This window comes from Nipponia nippon, unplaced genomic scaffold, assembly GCF_047370975.1.
Source record: "Nipponia nippon isolate SJK-2023a ecotype South Korea unplaced genomic scaffold, ASM4737097v1 scaffold_4, whole genome shotgun sequence".
Classification (NCBI taxonomy): domain Eukaryota; kingdom Metazoa; phylum Chordata; class Aves; order Pelecaniformes; family Threskiornithidae; genus Nipponia; species Nipponia nippon.
The window spans coordinates 37,304,752-37,312,487 of record NW_028262358.1 but is presented as its reverse complement, the minus strand read 5'-3'; positions in this window follow the sequence as shown (position 1 = coordinate 37,312,487).

Sequence of the window (7,736 nt, the reverse complement as noted above, 5' to 3'; positions counted from 1 at the left end):
CAGCATTGGTAGGTTAATCAATGTTTTCCCACTAAAACTAAACCAGTTCTTGCCAGCAACAGACCTCTTCTGCCCACACAGGTGGTCTACCTTGGCTGGCAAATAGGACAGGGAGCTAATCAGGTTTTAGAGCTCACAGTAGCATACTTGCTTTGGCCTGAGGTTGTGTAGATGTCAAGAAAACCAGCTATTTCCAAGCCAAAAGAAGTGCAACAGAACTTCATGGCTACCTCGGCTTGTCTCAGACAGTAGTTTTGCATAGCTGGCCTCAGTTTACCACTGCTGAGTTCAGGGGGATTTGCAGAGGGCTTTTCTTGCAGCTGGCAGAGCCTGTCACATTTATAATCAGCGTTTAGTACTGCTATGGAGCAGTTGGTGCTGAATGGCAAAAAAAAATATTTTGAAAGAGAAAAATAGGGAGGAAGTACATGAACAATGAAATAGAAATGCAATATCTCTGTGCTTTCATATTTGGTGGGTTGTAAGAATGCATCCAGCCTGAACTGTAATGGAGCTCCCCCCCGAACAATTATTAAGATGTCCAGCATATAAACAAGTATGTTATTCACAAGCCAAATTTCATAAAGCAAATGTAAAATAGACAGATTTACCTTGAAGAGTCTGTAGTCAGGGACCTGACTACTTATCAGAAATTCTTGGCTTCCCTTCTTTAGAACATTCAAACTCCAAGAGCACATCTACAAAAAGCATAGGCAAAAACTCAAACATGCAGTGAATCAATAGGAAGTAAGTAAGAAATGGCTGTGAAGTAACTAGGAGATAAGTGGATTAATCTGGCACAAAAGTTGCCAAGGTTTTTTCTGCTTGAGGTTTACTAGCTGAAATTTAAACTGAACATGAAGTCTTCTGTGGGGTATTTAACCTTCTGGAATCCCATTTATCTCAGGGAGTAAAATGTTCAGTTGCTTCTACAGGAAGATCAGTAGTCCAGAAGATTAGCTACAAGCTGCCATGATTCATTAATTGTGGGCAAAAATATGCCAGTTTGATAGCTAACTGATTTTTAAACATTATTATTTTTAAATACAGTCAAAGTAAAGCTTAAAACAAAAAGGTCATTTGAACTGAGAAATCAAAACCTAGGAAATCTCAAAATGAAACATGGATTTTTTTCATATATTTTTGTCATTTTATTTAGTGATTTTGTTTTTATTCCTGAAGGAAGAATTTGATAAAATCAAAACAAAATCACAAAGGGTTACAGCATCAATGAATCTGTTTTGAATGTAAACTTTGACCCCATGTTAGAAACCACAGTAGTTGTAAGAGTTACTAATGCACAAAGAGTTATCACCACAGTTAAGAGCAAGCCTGCCTGACCTGTGTGATTGAGGAGGTTCATGTACACCCTTGGTACATTAAAGCCTGCCACACACTATACCCAGAATCCTTGCTACTAAGTGCCTGTCCACCTCCTCTGGTTAACTGGTTGAAGCATGGATAGCAATCCAAGATTGCTCTTTTCTTCATCCCTTGCTGATGGCACAGCGCACTAAAGAGAAAACCATTATATTCTTCTGATTCTGGGGCAACAAGTGCCTTTTGCTGAACAGAGGATCTTTTCTTCCTTCCAAGCTCATAGGACAATGAAGCTACAAAGCACAATCTGGTTGTCTTTGTGGAAGAAATGCAAAATACAGAGGAAAGAATTTACAATGCTGTTACATTCAGACCTTCTTCATTTCTTTTTTTTTTCTTCTGAAATTTGATGAGAAGATCCTAGGAAATTATGTGCTTATGTTAATGTAACATTAAGGTTGATAAATCAAGTTCTCAAATGTCATGAAATGCAGAAGTCAGGCTGAAGGTTCAACCTTTCCTCTGGCTCTTTGCCTCTTTCTTAAAATATAGTCTGTCTTTATGCTCCTATAAATTATTTCTCAGACTACCGAGGAGTTGGTATAACACAAACCGGAGTTCTCTACAAAACTTTATAAATAGTAAACGCATGACAGAAAATGCTGTGCAGCTGGGCTATATAAGGAAAGGAGTAATTTACTCACAAACAGTTCCGTATGTTCTTCCTTGCATTTCAGTTTCACATGATCATGTCTCTGTCTTGATCATCTCTCTACCATCATTCATGCAGGGACATTTTGGATATCATTGGTATTGTGGAGGTGCTGTCCCTTCCAGGGATACTGATATTCATGTGCCAATGAAAGTACTCATATGTGAATATAAGTATTCATTTTTTCCTGCCAAGACTGCTGGCTACTGAAGATAAGCCTTTCTGGCCTCAAAGGAAAGAAGAGGAAAATCTTGGAGGTAACAAAGTCTTTAAGGCCCTCTGCTTCCTGGATAGCCCTGACTGAACTGCTATCATAGCAGTAGCAGGGCACAACTCTGTGCAAGGTTGGATTTGTCTAGGATCCCCCTTCCAGCCATAATAAACATCGATTGCTCGATGGCAGTCGTCCTCAAGTGTGGGCAAGGAAGACAATATTCATTTGCATTACTGCCCCTTCCTTAGGTACCAGTCACCCCACATGACATCTTTCTTCTTGCTTCACTGAGCAAAGCCCTTGCAGATCAGCAGAGGAAGTATATTATGGGGCTGTTCCATACACACATGTGTACAGCAGTTTCACAGGAGGGTGGTAGCATGTAGGGCTCCATCTTCTGTCAGAATCCCAGCCCCGCATCAGTGCTGTTTTCCCCATAATCTGCCTCAAGATGGGAAAAGTACCATGGTGGAGGGCAGACACTACACGGCTGCTCAGGTGTGTGTGCAAAATACCTCTTCCACATGTGTAACAAAAACTGTGTTGAAACATGAAGATTTATTTTTCAAAGCAGGCTATTATGTGCTGGATGAATGGCAAAGAACCTGGAAGATGATATGCCCTGTGATGACAGTCTTGTGCAAACAGTATTCTCCAGGCTCCTTTAGAAATGTAAGTCTCCCTACAAGAGGGACAGAGACTAAAGATTATGGATATAAGGGTAGATATAGACTTTTGTGTATGGACTTTCTAAAGATTGCTTTTGGATTATCATTGTTATATGATTAATTTAAACAAAGTGTTTCAGCAGAGCCACCTACTCTGTCATGTAGGCAATAAGTAAAATTTCCAGGTATGATTATATTTTAGTCCTTTTCTTACAGGGTGAAAATGCTTCTGCCTTTAAATGGTGCAGCTCAGAAATTCTGGAATCTACTGGGGGAATGCAGAGTGCACAGAAGCAAAGTATTTTAGTTTCCACAACTTTAAAAAATATAATTGGGAACACCTGAGACACGGTGATTCGCCAAGGTAACTGCATCATAAGATTGCCACGAAAACAGCTTTGTAGTGCAGCATTTAAGTGGAGATTATATGGAGGGCACCAGAGGACACCAGAGGACATGATTCCTCCCTTCAGCATTGATCCACTGACACAAAGCCTCGCTGGAGATAAGGTGGGCTGCAGTCCTTAACCTCTCTCTCCCTCCACGCCAGGAGTTCCACGCCTGTATCTTCACCCTGCAGCCAAAGAGTCCCATTCCTGCCCTGCACCCAGGTCAGCCCACTCACGGTAGCACTGCTCCTCAGTGGGACACTGGCCTTATGTCTGAAACACAGTCAGAAAGAAGAAAGAGAGAAGAGGCTTAGATGCTTGTAGCAATGAGATCTGCTTTGTGTACCACCAACCTTCCCTAGATCATTTTTCATGAAGCTGTCAGGAGATAAATAGCATTTGAGCAGGCTGTACTTTTATTTCTCAGTATGTGAAGGAATATAATCCAAATGATATCCTGGATATACCCCATCTAAATATGAATGCACTATGTTAGAAAGAAGTCAACTGGTCAAGGTTATTACCCTGGATAACATCTACTGAGATTTATCAGGCTCCCGACAGCAATTTTCATCACACAAGTAAGCACAGTATTATTATGTCTGTGACTGAGCACTGTTGAAATTTTGATAGATTTCAATCTGATACGTATCTCTGGACACAAAGAGAAATTTTACAATTGTACTACTGCACAGTTGTTCCAGTTTTAAATAAATTATTTCAACTTCAGCCAAAGTTCTTTGTGATGCATAATCCTTTATAGCAAGTACCTGCTGCATGCACATTTTTGAGTGATCTCAGATTGCTCTTTGTGGAATTATTTTTACATGTTGTGCATAAGGCTGTGTACTTGCCCTGAGGATATATTCAAGGTGAAAACTTACCCTAAGTGATGTGTTTTGCATTTTGCATCTGTATTGGAGATCAGGAGGGAGAAAGACACCTCCAGGTGTTGGGGGGAGGCCACAGAGCCCGTTCCAGCATGGCAGCAAGGTTTCCCCCTTGTCGTGGTTTAACCCCAGCCAGCAACTATGAACCACACAGCCGCTCACTCACTCCCCCCCAATGGGGTGGGGGAGAGAATTGGAAGGGTGAAAGTCAGACAACTCCTGGGTTGAGATAAGAACAGTTTAATAATTGAAGTAAAATAAAATAGAATGATAGTAGTAGTGGTAGTAATAATAATAATAATAATAATAATATAATACAATAATAATGTACCAAGCAAGTGATATACGACACAATTGCTCACCACCCCCTGACTGATGCCCAGCCTGTTCCCGAGCAGCAATCCCTTCCCCCCCGGCCAACTCGCCCCAGTTATATACTGAGCATGACGTCATATGGTGTGGAATAGCCCTGTGGCCAATGTGGGTCAGGCCCCCTGGCTGTGCCCTCTCCCAGCTTCTTGTACGCCATGCAGAGCATGGGAAGCTGAAAAGTCCTTGACTGGTGTAACCACTACTTAGCAACAACTAAAACATCAGTGTGTTATCAACATTATTCTCATACTAAATCCAAAACACAGCACTATACCAGCTACTAAGAAGAAAATTAACTCTATCCCAGCTGAAACCAGGACAGTATCCACCCCTTATTCCATACCATATACGTCATGCCCAGGTCTTTCAAATACATTCCAATTAATCATTACCACTTTTCCAGTCTTTTGATATATTTTATATATATATATACACACACACACACATATAGATATAATTTCCCTAGTCTATAGGCTATCCCTCTAAAATGTTTGTTGAGTTCATTTAGTTCATGACTTTAGGCTCCATCTGTTATAACAGTCTTTCAGGGCAGGAGAGATGGTGTGTGGTGTTGGATTGTTGTATGCTGAAGTCAGTTCTGGTTCCATCACCACTGCACTTTGTTCAGTTTCCTCAAAGTTTTTCTTCATTAATTTGGGTGATTCTTACTGTATACCCTTGATATGGCACATAGTGATCATTGAATTGATGACATCTAGTATTATATAGCAACTAACATTATACAATTCAGTTCATTGGCTAGTTTCACCCAAAATCAAATCTCCTTGAGGTACACATCGGACTTCCCCATCCTCCCGCATCACCCACCAAGTGCATCCAGGGCCTTGAGCAAAAGCAATCCCACGAATGGGTTTACCTCTGCCTGAAGCAGGAGTAACCCAGACTGTCTTCCCCGTCATATTTTTTAGGTGCACTACAGGGACTTTATCCCCCTCTGCAGTACGTAGAAGTCTTGACTGGGCAGGGCCAGCTCGATTGGCAGATCCCCTAGTGTTGACTAACCAAGTGGCCTTTGCTAAATGTGTATCCCAGTGTTTGAATGTCCCACCACCCATTGCTTTTAGTGTAGTCTTTAACAGTCCATTGTATCGTTCGATTTTCCCGGAGGCTGGTGCATGATAGGGGATGTGATACACCCACTCAATGCCATGCTCTTTGGCCCAGGTGTCTATGAGGCTGTTTCGGAAATGAGTTCCGTTATCTGACTCAATTCTTTCTGGGGTGCCATGTCGCCACAGGACTTGCTTTTCAAGACCCAGGATAGTGTTGCGGGCGGTGGCATGGGTCACGGGATATGTTTCCAGCCATCCGGTGGTTGCTTCCACCATTGTAAGCACATGGCGCTTGCCTTGGCGGGTTTGTGGAAGTGTGATATAATCAATCTGCCAGGCCTCCCCGTATTTATATTTCATCCATCGTCCTCCATACCAGAGAGGCTTGAAGCGCTTGGCTTGCTTGATTGCAGCACATGTTTCGGTGCATTCATGGATAACCTGTGCAATAGTATCCATGGTCAGATCCACCCCTCGATCACGAGCCCATCTATATGTTGCATCTCTTCCTTGATGGCCTGAGGTGTCATGGGCCCACCGAGCTAGAAATAATTCACCCTTATGTTGCCAGTCCAGGTCCACTTGAGCCACTTCAATCTTAGCAGCCTGATCCACCTGCTGATTGTTTTGATGTTCTTCAGTGGCCCGACTCTTGGGTACGTGAGCATCTACATGACGTACTTTTACAACCAGGTTCTCTATCCGGGCAGCAATATCTTGCCACAATGTGGCAGCCCAGATGGGTTTGCCTCTGCGCTGCCAGTTGCTCTGCTTCCATTGCTGTAACCAGCCCCACAGGGCATTTGCCACCATCCATGAGTCGGTAAAGAGATAGAGCATTGGCCACTTTTCTCGTTCGGCCATATCTAAAGCCAGCTGGATGGCTTTCACCTCTGCAAACTGACTCGATTCACCTTCTCCTTCAGCAGTTTCTGCAACTTGTCGTACAGGACTCCATACAGCAGCTTTCCACCTCCGATGTTTCCCCACAAGGCGACAGGACCCATCAGTGAACAAGGCATATTGCTTCTCATTTTCTGATAGTTTATTATATGGTGGGGCCTCCTCAGCACGCGTCACCTCCTCCTCTGGTGATATTCCAAAATCTTTGCTTTCTGGCCAGTCCATGATCACTTCCAAGATTCCTGGGCGACTGGGGTTTCCTATTCGAGCCCGTTGTGTGATCAGTGCGACCCACTTACTCCATGTAGCATCAGTTGCATGATGTGTACAGGGGACCCTCCCTTTGAACATCCAGCCCAACACTGGCAGTCGGGGTGCCAAGAGGAGCTGTGCTTCAGTACCAACCACTTCCGAAGCGGCTCGAACCCCTTTCATATGCTGCTAATATCTCTTTTTCAGTTGGAGTATAGCTAGCCTCAGATCCTCTGTATCCCCGACTCCAAAACCCTAGGGGTCGACCTCGAATCTCCCCTGGTGCTTTCTGCCAGAGGCTCCAGGTAGGGCCATTCTCCCCGGCTGCAGTGTAGAGCACATTTTTTACATCTTGTCCTGCCCGGACTGGCCCAAGGGCTACTGCATGGACTATCTCCTGTTTAATTTGTTCAAAGGCCTGTCGTTGCTCAGGGCCCCATTTAAAATCATTCTTCTTCCGGGTCACTTGATAGAGAGGGCTTACGATCAGACTGTAATTTGGAATATGCATTCTCCAAAAACCCACAACGCCCAAGAAAGCCTGTGTTTCCTTTTTGCTGGTTGGTGGAGACATGGCTGTTATTTTGTTGATCACATCCATTGGGATCTGACGACGTCCATCTTGCCATTTTACTCCTAAAAACTGGATCTCCTGTGCAGGTCCCTTGACCTTACTTTGTTTTATGGCAAAGCCAGCCTCCAGAAGGATTTGGACTATTTGCTTCCCTTTCTCAAAAACTTCTTCTGCTTTGTTGCCCCACACGATGATGTCATCAATGTATTGCAGGTGTTCCGGAGCCCCACCCTGTTCCAATGTAGTCTGGATCAGTCCATGGCAAATGGTGGGGCTGTGTTTCCACCCCTGGGGCAGTCGATTCCAGGTGTACTGGACCCCCCTCCAAGTGAAAGCAAATTGTGGCCTGCACTCTGCCGCCAAAGGAAT